The sequence below is a fragment of the Fukomys damarensis genome, unplaced genomic scaffold (genome assembly GCF_012274545.1).
Source record: "Fukomys damarensis isolate Sample0158 unplaced genomic scaffold, DMR_v1.0_HiC HiC_scaffold_34, whole genome shotgun sequence".
Lineage (NCBI taxonomy): Eukaryota > Metazoa > Chordata > Mammalia > Rodentia > Bathyergidae > Fukomys > Fukomys damarensis.
The window spans coordinates 13,019,348-13,038,969 of record NW_022900946.1 but is presented as its reverse complement, the minus strand read 5'-3'; the positions used below and the strand labels follow the sequence as shown (position 1 = coordinate 13,038,969).

At 49.5% G+C, this 19,622-nt stretch overlaps 1 long non-coding RNA gene across 1 annotated transcript; it reads left to right on the top strand.

Moving 5' to 3' along the window:
• The first annotated feature begins 5,310 nt into the window (after positions 1-5,310).
• Positions 5,311-9,375, top strand: LOC104852397. Its single transcript, XR_777478.1, has 3 exons — positions 5,311-5,391; positions 6,045-6,145; positions 8,997-9,375. It is a non-coding gene; the product is annotated as an uncharacterized LOC104852397 (long non-coding RNA).
• The last annotated feature ends 10,247 nt before the right edge of the window (positions 9,376-19,622 follow it).

Sequence of the window (19,622 nt, the reverse complement as noted above, 5' to 3'; positions counted from 1 at the left end):
GTTCCCGGGAGGTCAGAATGTCCCCAGGAGGGTGTAAAGTTCCTATCAGGGGCACACATACACACAGGGTGGAGGGGCACACACACAGAGGGTGGAGACACACAGGGGTCTTGGTCTCCAACAAAAAGCCAATGAAGAAACAAATAATATAACTTTAAAACATTCAGGATCTAGACCAGGAGTAGTGGTGCACACCTGTAATCCCACTGCTCTGTGAGGCTGAGGCAGGAGGATTGTAATTTGAGTGCAGCCTGGGCAATTTAGCTACTCTGTGAGACTCTGACTCAAAAACAAAGGAGGGGTGGCTGGGGACATAGCTCAGTAAAAGCCAATGAAGAAACAAATAATATAACTTTAAAACATTCAGGATCTAGACCAGGAGTAGTGGTGCACACCTGTAATCCCACTGCTCTGTGAGGCTGAGGCAGGAGGATTGTAATTTGAGTGCAGCCTGGGCAATTTAGCTACTCTGTGAGACTCTGACTCAAAAACAAAGGAGGGGTGGCTGGGGACATAGCTCAGTGAGAAGGCCCTAGGTTTAACCCTCAGTCACATGCACACATGTGCACCCACATGCATGTGCATGCACACACACCAAGAATTAAATTCTCTGTACAGAAAACCAAGCTAAGAATGCATTCTCAAAGGCATAGGATGCAATAGTAATACCAGAATATTATTATTATTATTTTTAGTACGGGGGATCGAACTCAGATCCTTGCACTTATGAGGCAGGTGACGGAACCACTGAGCTAAATCCCCGGCCCCCAGAATATTATTAATAGAGTGCAAAAGTTAGGAGGAAGGACTGAAAAAAAGTGAGCTGCAAGACAATTAAGTGGAGCAGGGCATGGTGGCGCACAGGTATAATCCCAGCCCTGTGTTCCAAGGCAGAAGAGTCCCAAGTTCGAGCCCAGCCTGGGCAGTTTTGCAATTTAGTGAGACCTTGTCTCAAAATATAAAGGGCTGGGGATGTAGCTCAGAATAAAGGTCCTGAATTCAATCACCAGCACCAAAACAAGGAAGAAAGAAGAAGAGAGGGGAGGGGGAAGGGAAGAAGGAGGGGGAAAGAAAAGGAGGGGGAAAGAGGATTGGAGGGGGATTAAGTGGATTTACGAAGCCCCATGTAACAAGATTAAACAATGCTAGAGGGAAAATGTTTTTCCATGAAGCTTTGAAACATTAGTTCAGAATATTCTGAGAGTACCCTGGTGACCTTATTAGACATCTTAATGTAGATCTAAAAAAAATCACATCTGATTTTTTTGACTTTAATAATTATTAATTGATAATTGAATACCTTATCTAATTTAAAAATCTATTTTTGATGCTTTGATTTTTTTTTTTTTTTTTTTTTTTTTTTTATGCTATGTAGTTCAGGCTGGTCTTGAACTCATTGTTCAGCCCAGCTGGCCTCCAACTTGTGGAGACCCTCCTGCCTCAGCTTCCCCTGTGCTAGGCGTGGATCACCACACCTGGCCTAAATTTTTAAAAAGAGTTATCAGCTAAATTTTTTTGCAAGATCAGAACCAAAGTTTTATAAATAATAAACATATATACTGACATGCATACATATACCTACACAAACATTCTGTGATTATATTATGTATTTGCTTACTGTATTTAGTTAAGGACTGGGCCCCTCCATATTGCTTTGAACACTTGGGCCCACATAGTCCTTCTACTCTCAAATCTGTAGGTGGTGTCGTTGCCAGAAGTCCAGTGACCACGCTTGAGGAGCCAGGTTCCCTCACTTGCCTGCCATCTTTATGCTCCATTCTTTTTCTTAAGGTTTTTCTGTGTTTTTACCAAAAAAAAAAAAAAAAAAAAAGTTTGATTTGAGATTTCACCATGCTCCAAGTCAGAAAAATAATTCATATGTTTCAATACAGCCATTTTTTATTTTATTTCAGTCAGCTAAATCCTTTCTTCATGAATACCTTCTTTTGGAGGGGGACGTTTTCAGAGGACCACTGGACACACCGCTAGAGACACCTGGTGGCTAGTTCTTATAATAGTATTTCTTGAGTCCCCTTCAAATATAAAATTGGAAAAATTGCCCTTTTAAATTAAAAATTTTGCCTTTTGGTACACTGATACTTTTGTTTTGTCTGCAGTGCTGGGGATCAAACTCAGGACCTTGTGCTTTCGAGGGAGGGCTCAGTGCCACTGAGCTAAAGACCCGGCCATTGATACCTTTTTTTTGGCACTGGAATTGAACCCCGAGCCCACACACTCAGCTACATCCCCACACCTTTTTAAATTTTGAGACAAGGTCTCACTAAGTCACTAAGTTGCCCGGGCTAGACTTTAATTTGTAATACTCCTAGGGCTGGGGATTTAGCTCAGTGGTTCTGGCACCTGCCTCACAAGCACAAGGGCCTGAGTTCGATCCCTGGTACAAAAAAAAGAAAAAAAAAAGGAATGTAATACTCCTGCCTCAGCATCCCAGGCATCACCATGCCTAGTTCTATTTTAATTTTATTTTTTGTGGCTGTACTACGGATTAAACCCAGGGCCTTCACACAGAGCTGTGTCCCCCTTTTTTATTTCTTATTATGAGTCAGGCTCTCTCTCCAGCACTAAGTTACCCAGCGTGGGCTAAAACTTTGATCCCCCTGCTGCAGCCTCCTATAGTGCTAGGACTGCAGGCACGTGCTACTGCCTGGCACTGTTTTACATTTTTTTTTTAACTTCCTGTTCTGAAATGATTCCAGATTCAAAGGAAGCTGCTAAGAAACACACAGAGAAGTGCCCTTTTGCTTACATGCGCTCACGTGAATACACTAAACATCAAAATCGGGAAAGTGACAAATGGAGGAACCCACGGAGCTCCTGCAGATTTCACAATTCTACGTGCACCACTTCGAGGGCCAGGCTCACGGACGTGCCAGGGCAACCGTAGAAGATGCAGGACGTCACTGGAGGACAGAGTACATGCAGGACACCCTGTGACTGTCCCCAGGGTTCCCGCCACAGAGTGCAAGGAGCGGTCACCTGTGCATAGCGGAGATGGAGCTGACAAGTCGGGGAGGAAACAGCATATTGAGAGGCCTCTCGGGGGCTCCCGTTCATGGAGGGAAATCCCGGAGATCTGCAGGTAGTTTCCCCAGGTGTGCAGCTGAGGGATGCACACTTCTGGGTGTGTGTGCCCGGAAACAGCCTGAGTGTGGGAGGTAGGGAGGGGGCTCACCCAGGGGGACTCCAGGGACACACGACTCACACGGGGCCGGCACAGGGTTCTGTGCACACCGGCCGGAGAAAACCCCAATTCAAGGTGTACCCGGAAGAGTGATCGAATGGTTTCCCTTCAGCAGTGGCAAAGAGCTTTATACTAAATGATTCTCTGGTTCTACCTAATACCCTTTAAAGGAAGACGTGAGAGGATAGGCTGTTTCTGAGAAATTTAAGGGCATCCCAAACAAATCTCAAGGAGGGTTATAGGAATTGAACAGTATCAGGGGATTGAGCATGTAGCGCAGTGGGAGAAAACTTGCCTTGCTTACCGATTCCTCGTACGAACCGATGCTTGAGCCATTTATGGGATCAGGCCGGCCACCGCCTGTCTGAGCGTTTCCATCTCAAGCTGAGACAGCCTGGTTTCCTGCCCACGCGTACTCACCACTCACCACTCCCTGTATTTCTTCACTTGATCAACGCAGCGGGCAGAATTCCTCGGAGGTCCAGTTTCTGGGCTCCGTCTTCACATGTAAAAGGCCACTGGCATGGGGTTGTTGGCTGCTGAGATTTCTGTTTGGGTGGTGTGTGGCGAATCAGACTTTAGGAGCCTCGGAGGGACAAGGAGAAAGGGAAGCCCTTGTGGGAAGGACAATGTCAAGGTGTTGGATGACTCTGGCATGTTAGGGAATATGCAGGAAGTACAAGAAAATGGTTTGAGCCCGACATTAGTGCATGCCTGCAATTCCAGGAAGCAGAAGCAGGAGGATCACCACGAGTTTGATGTCAGCCTGGTCTGCATTAATGAATCATGTTCTTTTTGTGGTGCTGGCCATTGAACCCAGGGTCACACAGCTTAGGGCAATGCACTACCACTGAGCTACATTCCTAGGCATTTTCTCTTTTGTTTTTGCTGTCTTTGGGGAGATGGGAATCTCAGTAAGTGGCCCAGGCTGGCCCCAATCTCCCAGCTCAAGGGGACCCTCCCATCTCAGCCCTTGAAGAGCGGGGAACACAGGTGTGTGCTTCTGAGCCTGGCTCTGCTTCTAAAGATTCTGAATATAATCTGCTCTGGTCAGTCTAAAAATGAGCAAACAATACCTATCCTTGTAGCTGCCAAGTGTAAACCCCACCAATATTTCATTTTATTCACTATTTTTGAGGCACTGTGGTTTGAATGAAGTAGTGTCACAATGGACGACATCCCCGGGGGTTTTTTCAGGTTTTTTTTAGGCAGAGTCTTGCTAAGCTGCCCAGGCTGGGTTGCACTTGCAGGCCTTTCACCTCTGTCTCCCAGATCACTGGGATTATAGGAGTGCATCGCCATGCCTGGAGGCACAGTTATATTTTCTTACACTATCATTACATGCAGAAGCATTTTTCTCTGGCTGGGGATTTAGCTCAGTGGTTCCACTGCCTGCATCACAAATGCAAGGTCATTCATTGAGTTCAATCCCAGTACCCGCCCAAAATATATTTTTTTCTCTTTTAGTCCCATGTTCTCAGACACCTACAATGAAATTATTTGACAGTGAACAAATACCAGTCCTCCTTCACGTACCTGCTTAGATGATTTTCCAAGGAGCACAGAAAATGTGCAGAATCCCTGGTTGGGGCAGGCGATGGCCCTGAGTGTTGCTCCCCCAGGTCCCAGTGCCCACCGCTCAGCTGGGCTTAGACCAGAGGAACTGGGAATCTGTGCAGAGGTTTAGCCAGGGCCCAGGTGGTGCTGATGCTCAGGGAGGATGGGGAAATGCTGGGTTAAAGGGTGCGGTATAGGAGTGACTTCACTCAGCAGGAACATCTGCACCAGGGCCCAGCAGGTGAGGCCACTCACAAATGCAGTCAGGGAGCGCCAGATCGCTTATTTCCCGCTTACACCAATTTAAAAAATATAAGACACTCAAGTGAATAGCTGTGTGCATATTCCCCAATCTCTCCTCATTACAATGTTTTCAAAGACAATATATTAATTCAGACATTTACATTGGGTGAATTGGGGTAAAACCTAATCCTGCTGTGTGAAAAATCCCCCTTGTGAGAATGCAGGTTCCTTTCATTGACAAATCAAGAGTCTAATTCTTATAAATATCACCCAGAACGTTGCCGAATGCCATTTTCTCTAAGGACATTTCGTGTTCCAGGGTTTCTGCCTGTCCTTCAGGGAAAACTATATCTGACACTGGTTTATTAAAAAGCTGCCTGTGGTACCAGGTGAGGCAAACAATCATTTCTCTTATACATGTAGCAGCTTGCTTTGGGGGAGGCTAAAGTCATTTAAAAACACTTTCTAGGAAGTTCTTGGGAGAAATGCATATGTTTGTGTACATCTTATGTTACAATCTGCATTTCTTCAGGGACAGGACTGTACCTTCTTAGCCTTTAAATGTTTTTCTGTCAGTTGCTGCATTTTTCTTCTGAGGTTCCCCCTGACCCCCACCCCGCACAAGGAATGAAACTCAGGTCCTGGTGCTTGCAAGGTGGACAGCAGAACCACTGAGCTAAATCCCTGGCCCTTTCCTCTGAATTAGTAAAAGTATTTTACACTTTGAGGATTTTACCCTTTTTATTTTTATTCATTAAAAGATGACAGTCATCCTGACTTAATAACATCTTGTCTCCTACAATGATTTTCCCTGTCTCAGGGTTTCACACCTGGATACCGACTTAAAATTTGATTCTCTTGTGATTAAGGTTCCAGCTATTAACTGTGGTGTCCAAAATAATTGTGGTTATGACCATGCATTGATCATGTGAGCTCTGTTGCGTATCCTGTATGTCATGGGTGTGGGTGAGTTTGTGTAACTGAGGGATTGAACCCAGGGCCTTTGCACTCAGCTACATTCACAGCTCTTTTATTTTGACAGAGTCTCGCTAAATCGCTAAACCCCTAAACCCTAGGCTGGACTCCAACTTGTGATCCTCCTGCCTCCCAGAGACTGAATTCCAGGCCTGTGCAAAGGACCAGGTAAGAACACTGTACACTTTGGTCCAATCTGGCATTTCATGATTTGCAGCTGTGGGAAACGCTAGGCGGTCTCTTTGTGCTTACTTCCCTGAGTGTCCCTGCCCCGCGGCGGGGCCAGGATGCAGCCTCCCTTTCTGTCCCTTTCCCCTTGCGGTGCTGGGAGGAGCCCGAGCCTCCTGTCCACCAGCGAAGCCCCTGCCCTGAGCCCCAGCCTCGGCCCACAGCCTGCGTTTGCTCCTCTGCGTCTTTGTCACAGACTCAAACCCAGGACCCTCAGGTCCACAGACTAAAGAGGAAGGAGGCTCGGCTCGGCGTGGCTTGGTTCTGCTCACAATCACGGGCTGGGTGTCACAGTGCCGCGTGGCTGTGTTATTTCTGCCGAGCTGGAAAAGGCCTGAGTTCTGGGAGTGGAGCTGAGGAAGCACAGGAAGCGGAGCCAGAGCACAGGCCAGCAGGACTGTGTGGCAGCCGCAGGAGCCCTCTGTCAGCACAGCCCCAGGGGCAGTGGGGCCCCCTTCCCCAAGTGACCAGGGAGGGACAGTCACCAACTGAGTTTCAGAACCTGCCACAGAGCCCTCTTGTACAGGACAGCAATACTCACAAGGGAAACAAGTGCAAGAGTCACACAGGACAGGAACGAGCATAACAGATCTGCAAATTTCTGGAAATGGAGCCCAGTGTGGTGATCCATGCCAGTAAAGCAGCATTCTGGGATGCTGAGGCAGGAGGATCTCAAATTCGAGTTCCATTTGGGCATCTTAGCAACTGTGAGACCCTGTCTAAAATAAAAAACATTAAAAATTTAGGAAGGGGCCAATACCCACCCTGAATCACATCAAGATATGTGAACAGACATAGTGGTTCTTGTCAGCAATTAGAGCACTCCGGGATACTGAGGCCAATTTAGTAAGACCTTATCTTGTGGTTTGTTTTGTTTGTTTTTTGTTTTTGTTTCTTGAGACTAGTTCTTGCTATGTAGTTTAGACTGACCTTGAACTCACTGTGTAGCCAGGCTGGCCTTTAACTCACAATGATCTTCTTGTCTCTCTGCCTTCCAAGTCCTGATATTATAAGTGTATGCCACTGTACCTGGCTGTGAGACCCTGTTGTAAAGCAAAAGTAAACTAAACAGAAATTTGGATGTAGCTCAGTGCAAAGGTGCTAGATTCAATCCCCAATACAACAAAAATAGAGGAAAAAAACAGAAAAAGAAACACACTCCTGTGTTAAAACCCCATGAAGGGCCGGGCATGGTGGCACACGCCTGTAATCCCAGCACTCAGGAGACTGAGGCAGGAGGATTGTTGTGAGTTCGAGACCAGCCTGGGCTACATAGTGAGTTCCAGGTCAGTCTCAACTACATAGTGAGACCTTGTCTCAAAAAAAAAAAAAAAAAAAAGAAGATTTGAGTTGTTTAGGTGTACAATTTACAGCTGCTATTTTTTGGGGGTGAGGGTACCTGGGATCGAACTCGGGTCCTTGTACTTGGGAGGCAGGTGGCAGAACCACTGAGCTAAATCCTGGCCCCTAAGTCATGTTTTTAATCTTTTACTTTGAATTTCTAGACTTGTGTGTAAAGTATAGAATTTGACTATCAGCTAATAACGATGCTTTAGGAGGCAGCAGAAGCTATTTTTGTAATAACTGGGAGGTTGAAGCCAGGGTCTTCACCCTCTGAGCCACCAGCACTATTTTATGGTATTTATTTTATTTTTATTTATTAATTTATTTTTCCCATTAAATTTATTGGTACATTTAAGGCAAACAATACAATTATATTTATCACTGGGATCTTGTACCTTTACAGATCTTGGTTCTTAGGTTTTCTCCATCCCCCTAGCCTCGCTTTATCCCCTTCATCCAATTAATTTATTTATTCTGAGACAAGTTATATCTGTGTTTCCCAGGCTGATTTTGAACCTAACATTCTCTAGCCAGAGCCTCCTAAAGTGCTAAAATTACACAAGTGCCCTGAGAAATATTTCCTTAGAAATATTCTTTCTGGATGTCCTGGGTTGGCCTCCTATAATTTTGATTTTTCTGGTATCAGGGATTGAACTCAGGACCTTGTTCTTACAAAGCAGGCAGTGGCACCACTGAACTAAACCCCCGACCCCGCCCTTTTTTTGAGACAGGGTCTCACCATGTAGTTGAGACTGACCTGGAACTCACTATGTAGCCCAGGCTGGTCTCGAACTCACAGCAATCCTCCTGCCTCAGCCTCCAGAGTGCTGGGATTACAGGCGTGCGCCACCACGCCCGGCTATAATTTTTGTACAGGAGTGTGTGTGTGTGTGTGTGTGTGTGTGTGTGATGCTGAGACAAGTGCTTTCCAGTTCAGTTATACCCCAAACCTGTAAAGATGCATTTTGGTTTTCTTGGTACTGAGTATTGAACTCGGGCCCTTGCACTTGAGAGGCAGGTGGCGAAATCACAGAGCTAAATCCCCGGCCCTAAAGATGCGTTTTGTATCATTAAGAGCTACAGTGCCACCAGGCCATGGGAGATAACTGGGGAGGCTGAGGCAGGTGGGTCTGGTACTTAAGGGAAGCCTAAGCAACTCAGAGAGAACCTTCTCAAAATAGGAAGGGCTGAAGATGTTGCTCAGGTTCATTGAGTTCGTCCCCAGGATGTGTAGGTGGGGCTACAGTGACCCATTCCGGCTTTGATCTCCTAGGAGGGGAGCATTAGTGTCTCCTAAAAAAGCCACCTTTAGGATAGTGGAGAGGGTGAAGTTCTGACTGATCACTCACCGTGGGTGCAAGTTCGCTGCCGGGTGAAAGCCTTCTGCTTAACCTCTTGGTGTTTCTGACCCGTCACCGTTTTTCCTTCTTCTTCTTCTTCCTTTAAGTTCTGCAGCAAAATACCACAATGTTCCGAGATTTGCTGGAACGCCCAGGGATCGGCCCGCTGACAAGGATGTGTAAGAAGTGTAGAACCTACGAGTGCTTCCTTCTTTCCTTGTTGGGATTCGTGGCTGTGATTCTGGGAACCGTCCTCATCGCGCAGGCCCACTTGCGCCCCACGGCGTTCACCGTGGGAATCGTACTGATAGCGGTGAGCGTGTTCATAGTCACCCTGGCCACTTCACTGGCGTGGTGCAGAGCCGAAGAGACGTCGGAGAGAAGCCTGAACGTGAGGCTGCAGGGACGGACTGACTGGGACAGTGCTCTGCAGGAGTCTGTGGAGACAGCCAGCACCACCCTGTGACACTGTGGAGCACTCGATATCGGGACCCTGTTGGCAGTTGAAGCATTTAAGGATTGTTTTTAAGTACTAATAAAATTTACCTTTTAAAAGTTTACTTTCTGACTTTTTTTTTTTCCTGAGGGTCTCGCTATGTAGTTGAGACTGCACTGGTACTCACTGTGTAGCCCAGGCTGGTCTGGAACTCCCAGCGACCCTCCTGCCTCAGCCTCCTGAGTGCTGGGATTACAGGTGTGCACCACCACGCCCAGCTTCTGACTTTTTTTCCTAATAGCTCTTGGTAACTGAACACAAAGAAAGCAGAGCTGATCTCCAAACTTTTTTTTAAATTTATTTTAAGATCAGTTCTCCTTATGTAGCCCCAGGCTGGACAAAGATTTGCAATTCTTCAGCCTCAGTCTGTCAAGGAACTGGGATTGTAGGCCTAGAACACTCTGACCCTGGTTGTTTGTTTGTTTGTTTTGTTTTTAATTTTTTTTCTTTTTCAATACTGTGTATTGAACCAGCTGCATTTTGACTGAGATATATCTTTTAGGCTACTATTTATTTATTTAAGGAAGGGACTTGCTCCATTGCTACCAATTTGAAATCTTCTAGTTTCAATCCCTGAGAGTTGGAATTACACATGCACACCAACTCGCACAACTCTTGTGTCTAGCACTGGAGATTTTCTCCCTTCATCTTTACAGCACAAGATACGTTACACACAGGTACCTACGCCATCTGTGAAATTTCACTGTCAAGGCGATGTAGGTGCTCCACAGTTGCTGAGTAGACCACAGGTTGCTAGTGGCAACTTGGGGTGACTCTAGTGATCCATTAACCTCAGCATTCAGGTAGCAGTGCACCTGCATGTGAGCACCAGTCCAGATGTCCTTCATTTGGGATCCTCAAGTCCCTTGGACTCAGAGGTGCCGGGTGGGGGCTGTGTCCCCAGTGCGGATCCCTGAACACCAAGGGCCGGGACAACTGGGCACAGGAGCTTTGCCAAGCCGAGTGTTTTGATGGAAATTTCCCAGCCAGCAAGTCAAGGAGCCCGGGAGGTTTGGTCCATCCCCATGCCCTGCTGAGGAGGTCCCAGCATTTCTGATCTCCTAAGCGTCCTGGCCATTCTGTGCCTTCTCCCAGCAGTGTGTGCTCTGAGCGGGAAAGCACCGAGGTGAGGGCCTCACCCAGGTTTGTAGCTGACAGTGGACACAGTGTGGCATCTTCCCAAGGCCGTGAGGGGACTGTAACAGGAGGGACAGAGTTGGGGTGGTTGCAGTTTCCAGTGTGGCAGCTCCCAGGTGGGCGGGCGAGGGTGACCTCAGTGGCTCCCGACCACCTGGTCACAAGGGTCAGGCCCGAGGGGTTGGCAGCCCAGTGGGCGGCAGCGGCTTCTCAGAGCTCCTCTTCCTGGTGACTCGTGTCCTTCAGGGGAAGGCACTGGATGGGGTAGAATGGCCTCTAGAAGTCTGTGGACGGGGCAGAGCATGCGTGGTGTGGAGGGAGGAGCGCCTTGGGAGCGGTCATGGTCACCGTCTGTATCCCAGGTCCTCAGGACACGGCCTGGAGGTGGTGGTGGTGGAGGATGAGACCCCAGGACATCAGGTGAGGGGGCCGGGGACACAGGAGGTCTGAGAAGGTGACCATGAGGAGGAAGGGCGACAGGACAAGGGTGGAGGGACTCGGGAAGGCAGAGATGGTGTAAGAAGAGCCTGGAGGTGGGACAAGGATGAACTGGGGCAGTGCAGCATGAGGGCGACCAGGTTTCCCTGTGGATTGGCCTCTCTATTCCCAAATGGCCAACACAGGCTGGCCAGGGGTCGAGTGAATCCCACCAACGTTTCTGAGACACGTTCTCTGGCACTGAACTCAGAAATCCCAAACATGTCCTGGCTCTAACTTTGATCTTGCCACCCTTTTCCTGTTTGGACAGAAGCAGAGCTGAGAGGCTGGGGTCACCTCCTGGGCCTGAGTCATCCCCCACCCCCAGCTCCTGCTCTTCCTGGACAGGGGACTGGGGCAGGAAGCAGGGTGCTGACCCAGGTACTCGATCAGAGGGACCCCTCAGGTCTTCCTGCCGTTCCATTGGCAACCCTGAGGACAGAGCTCCCCTCTTGGGACCAGAGCCCTGAAGCCACAGCCTGTCACTACCCACAGTCTGAGGCAGGAGAGCCAGCCTGGGTGTGATGCCTCTGCCTCTGGAATTGAGCCCTTGATCATCTAAACCCAGCCCCTCCTCCCCACAACAGAAAGATCCCTTACTGTGGGCCCCTCCTAAGCCCTCCTTACTTTTTTTTTTTTTAATACCAGGGGATGGAACTCAGGATTTCGTGTTAGTGAGGCAGGCGGTGACGCCACTGAGCTAAATCACTGGATCCCCTCCTCCCATTCTTAACCTGTGCTCCCCTCCATCTCGTCCACCTCTCTCTTCCCCACAAACTCCTCTTCCTCCCTGGGTGCCTTCTGGGCCCTGAAGTCCTCCCCTGGGGCCTGGAGCCTTAGACTTGGAGGAGGTTGACAAGGCGCCATGAGTGCTTGCGAAATCCTTCTTCCTCCTCCGAGCTCAGACTGTGATCTGTCTGAGGACCACTGTGCCCGGGCTGGTCATATGTGTGCAGTGTGCCTGACTCAGGACCCCCGGGTGATGAGATTCCAGCTCGGGGGCTCCGTGCCAAGTGGCTTTGAACTCTGTGGAAGGGTTGGCGTGTTTGGCACTCAGGACAAACATGTGGAAGTAACAGCGAATTCACCCAACTGTGAGTGTAAGTGATGTCCTGTCCCCGAACCGCCGCTGCTGGTGTGGCACCTTGTTGGACAAAGTGTCCCATGGGGTATAGGACATTTGCTGTGTGTGCGAGTGCTCACCCTGCCCTATTAGACACCGGCAGCCCGGTCACGGATTCCCACTCCTGTCCCAAAAGGTTTCTACCTTCATCTCTGCACATTCTCGGCTTCCCCTGTCTCTCCCTCCTTTACACCCTCAGACTTTTCAGCTCATCCCACACTTGCTTCCTTCACGGCCCTGACCACACTTCCTGCTCTAATGCTATTCCCGCCTCAGCTGCCTGCTGCCCTTTACAATCTTACTTCCCTCTGGCTCTGGGGCTCTCCCATCTCCCCAGATGCTTCTTCCCTGCAGCCGTTTGCCCCCCACACCCTTCGCCGTCTGCTCTCCACCACGACCAGTTCACAGCTTTCCCACCCTGGACCTTTACCTCTGGCTTCCCAACTGCTCTTTTCTCCTGCTGTATTCTTTTCCAATATGATGGCAGCTTGCAACTTGTACTAAGGGAAATATTGGAGAACTGTACTTCGAAGCTCATTTTTACACAGGGTCAACAGTACAAGGGGTAAACCAGAGGACAGATTAGAGTCCCACGCCACCCCCAGGAGCTGCCTCAGGCCTGTAGGGGGAGGCAAAGGACTGACAGAGCCAGGGAGAATGGGATCCTCTGGACCTGCAGGGGAAGAGATAGGCCGGCTGAAGCAGGCGATGGCCATGGCCAAGTGGTGCTCATAGAGAGGACGCCAGTCAGAGAGCAGGCGCACTGGACGATGGCGGCTGACTGTACAGACTGGGGTTCAGGGCTCCAGGTGGAGGAGGAACCCCTGACCTTGGCTGACCTGCATATCAGGGAAAGGAGAGAGGCAGGATGTTGGTGTCAAGTCAGAGTAGTCAAGGCCGGGGGGCCATGGGGTCCAGGATGGTAGCTCCAGGGGCTGTGTGAGGCACTCAGATCAGAAGGGGCCCTGCCGCTGGACCACAGTATATCCCTGGGAGCTGAGAGGACAGGAGCAGGGGTGCAGGTAGCCACAGCCATGGAGGCCAAATCCAGGGAACGTGGTGGCCTGGGCTCAGTCCCCAGTGCATGGTGCCTCTCTAACCTCCAGGACCAGCCTGGCCCCGAAGGGAGAAAGATCCGAGTCTCAGGAGCCTGGAGGGTGGGAGGGTGAGGTAGGAGCTCATGGCAGGGCGGAAAGGAAGACTGTGGAGTTGGAACCCAGCTCTCCTCTGTCTCTACCATGGCCACAGCCCCGCTCAAGGGAGAAGGACTTCACCTCTTCAGGTGACCTCATGTTTTATCTCAGGACAGGAATCTTGAGAACAGGTTTCTCTGTGAAGAGAGCTCAGGGTTAGGTTGTGAGGTTGTCAGGATTTCCTTGGGAGCGAGAACGGAAAGGAGAATGCTCCTGCTTGAGAGGAGGGGCCCAGGTCAGCTGGACAGGAAGCGGAGGACAACACCAAGCAGGGGACAGGGGCTCGGTCCTGCGATTCCTGGAGGGCAACTGCATGCGGGCCTGGGTAGCAGCAGCTGTGTGCCCGATGAGCACCTCGGACCAGACCATTCTGGCCTCTCAGGTCACACGAGCGCACTGCTTTGTGTCTGTCAGAAGGCATCCAGGGCACTTTGTCTTCTCGGGGCTACACCCGGTGTGAGCCTGAACCTGTCGCCCCTCTGGTGTTGACACCGTTTCCATTCAGGAAAGGCAGTGATTGCTCTGTGTCAGCGAAAGAGCTGGAAGCGAGCTTCGTGAGGCACAGAGGAGACATGTTTGAGAGACTGTGTTGGCTCGGTCAGCCATGCGTCCTGGGGAGGGCTGGCTCCAGAGTTCTGCAAGCACGGAGGGCTCCGCAATCACAGCTTAAGCCCTTCCGTGGGAGAAGGAAGTGGCCGGAAGTCTCTCATGTCTCCTCACCCTGCAGCCTGGAGAAGGCCTCGTGGTGCTCAGGCCTTCATCTTCCTGAGCCCGTGGCCTCAGCACCAGCCTCAGGGCACAGCTGCACCCACAGCTCCTGAGGCTTCCCCTTCTGGGATCCTGACTCACACCTTCCTGCACCTGTGGTGAGGGGAGCCATGAGGGAGCCTGGTGTCTGGGAGCTGGGCTCAGGGAAAGAATCCAGGCCCTCCTTGCTCAGGGTCCTGCTCGGACTCCCATGTCCACCCCCCACCCCTTGTGTCCAGAGGACCCAGGCGGGAGGTGGGGCCTTCCCCTCAGGGCTGAGTCAGAGCCCTGCTGATCCTCCTCCTGCACCTCTGAGTCCAAGGCTCAGTCCTTCTGCCCCCTCTGGGCAGGGCCCTGAGCAGGAGGTAGGGTGCTAACCCCGGGGACCAAACTAAGAGACCTGGCAGGACTCTGAGGACCAGTCTCGCTCTTCTGAACACAGAAGAGGCAGGAGTCTGGGTGCTACACACAGGTCTGGCACAGAAACCCAGGCCTAGAGTAGAAAGAGGCTCTGTCTTTGGAATTTACCTCTAACCTTCTCAAACAAACTGGTTTCTGGTTTCTTAAAACAGCCAAACAAACAAATAAACAAAACCAAGCTGGACATGGCGAGTCATGCCCGTAATCCCAGCACTCTGGAGGCTGAAGCAGGAGGATCGCTGTGAGTTCGAGAACAGCCTGAGCTACATAGTGAGTTCCAGGTCAGTCTCAACTACATTGTGAGACGCTGTCTCAAAAAAAAAACCACCAACACCAAAACCAAAACCAAAACCAAAACAAAACAAAAAAAAAACCCCAAAGTGCTTCCAAATCCATTATCCCATCCTTAAACTTTGCTAATTTCCATGAGCCATTGTCGGGAGCACCGGTTTCACTTTCGGGATCTCGGCACGGAGTAACGACTGCGAGAGGTATCTGAGTTTCACTTTCCTCTTTATTGTCAAGGGCCACACAGAAGCAAGACCAAATTAGGGCAAACACAGCAATCGCTATTACAAGGTATACGTAGTGCCAACCCATTCTGCTAGCAAGCAGTCTGGATGTCACCCCACTCACAACACATTATTCAGGGTATACGACCTGACAATCAAAGTCCGTGGCGAGGCTCGGCAGCAGGGTCGAGCTGCGACGTCTTCGGTCTCGAGCGGCAAAGTTCCGGATCCACGTAGTCGCGAACACGGGGACCGGTAAGCGCTCAGATCAGGTCTCGTCCCGACATAGTCGATGGTGGTCGGTCGGACGACGACATGAGTGGGTTTGAGCTGGTCTTTTATACTCTTATAATTCCTTATCCTATTTTAACACACTCTTAATCTGAGGTTGACGCCTGAGCGTCTGTACATGACCTCATGGGGAAATTCCAAACCTTAATCTTACTTTCACTGCAAACTCACACGTCACACTTTTGAGCTACTTGGCCTTATCATCTGGTTACCAGAGCCTGTCAGCTAATGGCTGCTTGTAATGTCTGTCACATTAGCCTGTCAGCTCATGGTTGCTCACAATGCTCATTACAGCCATTCATTCTCATTGTCACTGTCCCCTCTCCTTTTGCCCACAAGCTCTTCCACACCAGGACGCTCTGACTCATGGCGGGAGGTGGACCTCCATTTAAGCAGCTATTTCCTATCCATTCTTGGTTCTCATTTCCTAAGCCTTTCCTCCTCTGCAGGTTTTCCATCCATTAATTCCCCTTGTCCCACCTCCAGGCTCTTCTTACACCATCTCTGCCTTCCCGAGTCCCTCCATCCTTGTCCTGTCGCCCTTCCTCCTCATGGTCACCTTCTCAGACCTCCTGTGTCCCCGGCCCCCTCACCTGATGTCCTGGGGTCTCATCCTCCACCACCACCACCTCCAGGCCGTGTCCTGAGGACCTGGGATACAGACGGTGACCATGACCGCTCCCAAGGCGCTCCTCCCTCCACACCACGCATGCTCTGCCCCGTCCACAGACTTCTAGAGGCCATTCTACCCCATCCAGTGCCTTCCCCTGAAGGACACGAGTCACCAGGAAGAGGAGCTCTGAGAAGCCGCTGCCGCCCACTGGGCTGCCAACCCCTCGGGCCTGACCCTTGTGACCAGGAGGTCGGGAGCCACTGAGGTCACCCTCGCCCGCCCACCTGGAGCTGCCACACTGGAAACTGCAACCACCCCAACTCTGTCCCTCCTGTTACAGTCCCCTCACGGCCTTTGGAAGATGCCACACTGTGTCCACTGTCAGCTACAAACCTGGGTGAGGCCCTCACCTCTGTGCTTTCCTGCTCAGAGCACACACTGCTGGGAGAAGGCACAGAATGGCCAGGACGCTTAGGAGATCAGAAATGCTGGGACCTCCTCAGCAGGGCACGGGGATGGACCAAACCTCCCAGGCTCCTTGACTTGCTGGCTGGGAAATTTCCATCAAAACACTCGGCTTGGCAAAGCTCCTGTGCCCAGTTGTCCCGGCCCTTGGTGTTCAGGGATCTGTACTGAGGACACAGCCCCCACCCGGCACCTCTGAGTCCAAGGGACTTGAGGATCCCAAATGAAGGACATCTGGACTGGTGCTCACATGCAGGTGCACTGCTACCTGAATGCTGAGGTTAATGGATCGCTAGAGTCACCCCAAGTTGCCACTAGCAACCTGTGGTCTACACAGCAACTGTGGAGCACCTACATCGCCTTGACAGTGAAATTTCACAGATGGCGTAGGTACCTGTGTGTAACGTATCACACGTCGGAAAGACGAAGTGAGGAAAATCTCCAGTGCTGGACACAAGAGTGCGTGGTAGTGCACGTGTGTAATCCCAACACTCTGGGTGGCTGAGGTAGGGGGATCTCAAAATAGGAGGATCTGAGAGTGATGGCCATTTAGAAAGTTAACAAGTCCCTGTCTGAAAATTAAAAATAAATAATAGCATAAGGATATTTCTCAGTCTAAAGACAACTGCTTCAATATACACTATTTTTAAAGAAGAAACAAACCAGGGTTGTGTGGTCTGTGCTTATAATCCCTGTTGAGGTTGAAGAATTGAGAATTTGTATCTACCCTGGGCCACACAGGATGAAAGCTTCTCAAAATTTAAAAGAGGCAGCTCATCTTTCCTTGTGTTCAATTGCCAAGAGCTATTAGGCGAAAAAAAGTCAGGAAACCAACTTTCAAAAGGCAAATTTTATTTATCCTTCAAAGCAATACTTAAAATGCTGCATTGTTTCAGCAGGGTCCCAATATCACAGTTCTCCACAGTCACTGGAGGGGCTGGCTGTCTCTGAAATCTCCTGTGCAGCACTCTGAGAAATTGCTGTCCCCAGGCCAGGGCCCTGGATTCTGAGCAACACCTCCAAAGCTCTCCGCCAAGCCAACAAACTCATGTACATGATTAAAGATAAGCCAGCAGTTGTCAGAGTTAAGCCAACAATGAAAGCCACAGGGTCAGAGTGGGCCCGAACAATGAGAATCATTCCCAAAATCACAGCTGTTGATATAACACAGAAAAGGAAGCATTTACAATTTGGGTCCATTTTCCTTATTCTCCTGAGCAGACTGATCCTCTGATTACCATCCTCCAAATGTTGGTACGTGGTGATATTTTGCTGCAGACATTAAGCACGGAAGAAAAGAGAAATGTGACAGGTCAGAAGGTTAAGTATAAGGCTTTCTCCTTGCTGTGAATTTGTGCCTTCCGTGAGTTATCAATCAGAACTTCACCCTCTCCCCTATCCTGAGGGTGCAGTCCAAAGGGACGGCTTTTTAAAGGAGATACTAACGCTCTCCTCCTAGGAGACTCAGAAGGCCAGAATTAGTCACTGTATCCCACCCACTCACCACACTGGGGACTGAACCCAGGACACTCTACCCTGAGATGCAGCTCCAGCCCTTTATTTTTTTGAGAAGTCTCTCCCTATGTTGCCTAGGCTGTCCTTAAGTTTGTCATCTTCCTGCCTCGGCATCCCAGAAGGCTGCTTTACTGGCATGGGTCACCACGCTAGGCTCACACCTCCATAAATACATAGACCTGCCTATTATGCTCGTTCCTGTCCTGTTTGACTCTTTCAATTGTGTCCCTTGTGAGTACTGCTGTGCTGTGCAAGAGGGTTCAGTGGCAGGTTCCGAAACTCAGTTGGTGACCGTCCCCTCCCCGGTCACTTGGGGGCTGCCCTATTTTCACATATAGGTTGTGCATCTCAGACTCCAAAATCTTATTGGTGCTCACAAGATTTCCCATTTGAATCATGTTAGGTTTGAGATTAACAGACTAGGGATGTTCACCTGGTGAATTACACACAAATGTTCCCAAATCCAAAAACTCCCAGTGTGAAATCTTATCTTGTGAGCTGGTACATGAGTATAATCCCAACGCTCTGGGTGGCTGAGGTAGGAGGACCTCAAAGTGGTAGCAATTTAGAAAGTTAGCAAGTCCTTGTCTAAAAAGTAAAAGTAAATAATAGCCAAAGCCTATTATCTCAGTCAAAAGGCAACGAATTCAATCCAAAGTACTGAACAATTTGTTTTTCTTAAAGAAAACAAGGCAGATCATAGTGACCCATACCTGTACTCCCAGATACTTCAGAAGCAGAGACTGCAGAATTGCAAATTAGTGTACAGCCTGGGATATACAGGAAGAACGTCTCTCAAAATTGAAAAAACAAGGGGTTGGAAATGCAGTTCGATTTTCCTTGTATTCCATTCCCAAGAATTATTAGAAAAAAGAATCATAAAAGCTTTGAAGGGCAAGTTTTATTAGTACTTAAAAACAATACTTAAAATGTTTGAACGTGCCAAGAGGGTCTGATATCACCGTTCACCATAGCGTCACAGGGAGGTGCTGAGTATTTCCATAGAGCTCTGAGTGACACTGGACAGCTCAGTCCCTCCTTGCCAGTTTGTGTCCAGGCTTCTCTCAAGACTCCTCTTGGCTCTACACCAAACTAATAAACTGCTAAGGACCAGTAAAACAGTGCTCAGAGCGATCAGTGCCATTCCAACAGCAAAAGCCACAGGGTGGGAGTATGCCCGTACAATGAGAACTATTCCCAAAACCACAACTATGAGCCCCATGCAGGAAAGGAGGATGTATTCATAGGTGCTAGACTTCTCCAACATTGTCCTGAGCAGACTCCTCCTTGGAGTATAATCCCACAAACGTTCGTACATGCTGATGTTTTGCTGCAGAAGTTAAAGGAAGAGGGGGAGAAAAAAAGATGACAGGTCAGAAACACCAGAAGGTTAAGCAGAAAGCTTTCACGTGGCTGTTAATTTGCACCTTCTGGGAGTTATCAGGCAGAACTTCGCCCCACTATCTCGAAGGTGGAAGGTAGCGGGCTTGCTTTTTAGGAGACTCAGAAAGCCAGAATCAGTCACTGTATCTTCACCCATCCAAGTCCTTGGGACCGAACCCAAGGCTCTCTATCCTTCACCTGCATCTCCAGCCCTTTATTATGACAAGGCACTCCCTAAGTTGCCTAGATTGTCCATAAATGTGTGATTCTCCTGCCTCAGCCTCTCCAGTAATCTCCCCTGGGATTACAGGCCTGTCCCATCATGCCTCGTGGCATTGCAGCTCTTAATGGTTTAAAATGC